This window comes from Pollachius pollachius (genome assembly GCF_949987615.1).
Source record: "Pollachius pollachius genome assembly, chromosome: 20".
Taxonomy (NCBI): Eukaryota; Metazoa; Chordata; class Actinopteri; order Gadiformes; family Gadidae; genus Pollachius; species Pollachius pollachius.
The window spans coordinates 10,165,284-10,167,376 of record NC_136953.1 but is presented as its reverse complement, the minus strand read 5'-3'; positions in this window follow the sequence as shown (position 1 = coordinate 10,167,376).

Below are 2,093 nucleotides of genomic sequence, written 5' to 3'. Positions count from 1 at the left end.
TAAATCTCAGAAAAAAAGGTTTTATTATATATGAATGAATGTATTTATTGTACTTTAATGATATTTCAATAAAGTTAGGAATATGTCAATCCCGATGCAGACCAAGCCGGGAGGCCAGCACAAGTAAAGGACTAAATTGAGGTGAGATATGAAGGAATAGGGAAGGCATGAGGAGTTATCCACAAAGTGCTCAGCACAATGAAAGGCACAAAAGTGTTGTGTTATTTCTGCATACTTGACATATTTAACCAGCACAATGTGTCATGTTACTGTCTGTGTCCAATGCTGAATGGCATAAAGCATAATTTACAGAACCAGATGCTGAGGCGTTCCCTGAGGCCCACACCATGTTGTGGATGTTTTCCTGCAATGCCAAATCTAAAGAGGACTCATCTTTTCAAAATGTTATTCTATTTGTTTGTCATTTACTGTATCGATATAGTCAGCTACAAAAATTAAGAAATAAAAAAGACTTCAAAATCAAAGCAACATTGGTATAGACGCAGGTAACAAACAAAACAGGCCTGACGTGAATCCAGGGGAGTGTAGAGAATGACAAGGCCGTTCACGGTGACACAGACGTAATGCTAAGACTATTGGGCTAATCGCTAATGAACTTAATGGGTGGAGGGAGAAAACCTCCTCAGCCATCTGTTTCTCTGCGGCGTAGCACTGTGCTACGCCGCAGAGAAACGCCCCAGTCAGCACAACACACTGAGAGGAGACCTTTGAGCTGCTGCCTGCAGTCACAAGCTCTCAACCACAACGTCATGGCTGGCAGACTGGAGGAGTGACTTTGCCTGGAATCCTTGTTTATACACTTAAACATTTTCTTTAATTTGAGGGGGGGGGGGGGATGGACACGTGCCCCCTGTTCCCCCCAGTGGAATACCCCTATGTTATTATAACTTATAACTAAGAAAGGGTAAAGGCCAATGGAATGGCTCTCTGTTGCTAGCTGCATATATGTTACTGCACTTGTTTATATTCTCAATGAAGACAAAATTCAAAGCAAAATTAAATTTCTTCTCTCTCTGTCCTCTTTCTTCCTGTGTTGATGCTTCCTCTCATGACTCTACACCCATGGTGACGCGTCTGCTTCTTAGGGCTTCACCTGACCAGGGAACGAGCACTCCCTGCACACACTGCAGAACAGCGTGGAAGACTAGTGCACGGTGAAGGAACCGGGCCCCCTCCCTCGCTCCCTCCGGTCTCCCGGGGCCCCAGAGACTTCTCGTGCACATTCCAGTTCCAGGGGGTGCCAGTACCGCAGGCTCAGGGCCCACAGCTTCACACCCAGGATATTGTCGCCCTTCTGGAGTGTCTGGCAGAGCAGTAACCTAGGAGAAGAAGAAGAAGAGGAAGGAGAAGAGGAAGAACAAGAACAAGTAGAACAAGAAGAAGTCTAACAATCAACTAAAAATACATTATTTTTTTTATCACTTATGGGTCCTGATGTGACACACAGTTTGATGGTATAGTCTGAGAAGACCATATAGCCACACAGCAGTAAATCAATGTTCACATTAATTATGGAAATGACTTATTTCCATCATTAATTAACTAATGAAACTCCGACCTTGTTGCAACAAGCATTACGAAATTATTTAATGATAATTGTGTGCCAATCCAGTGTCGTTTAAAAATACGTCTGCAGTAACAACAATCATGTTTTCCTCACCTGTGCAGATCTGTGTCGCACAAGCGGAGATGTGGGGATGATGTCCTTCACTATGGCCGATCATAAGGAAAGGATCATGGGGAAATCATGATTTAACTGAGAAAAGTAAAATTGGTAGGCAAATGATCCTCACTAAGTATATACGTGGGAGACAAATGGTACCAAATCGCAGATTCATCTTTGTATACCAAATAAAAACAGTTTGAATACTATGAGGACAAGTTCAGAATTCGTCCCCAACGATCGGAGTTTTCGTAAATACGCCGACGGCGCCCTCCTGTGGTCAACGCCAGCATTACAATAGAACGAGCCATAAAAAGAACTCTCTCTGTCTTCAAGCTGAATAAATGCTCGACTTGCTGTTGCAGAAAGTGAAAGTGCGGGTGGTTACAAACGTACTGAAACAGTTGGA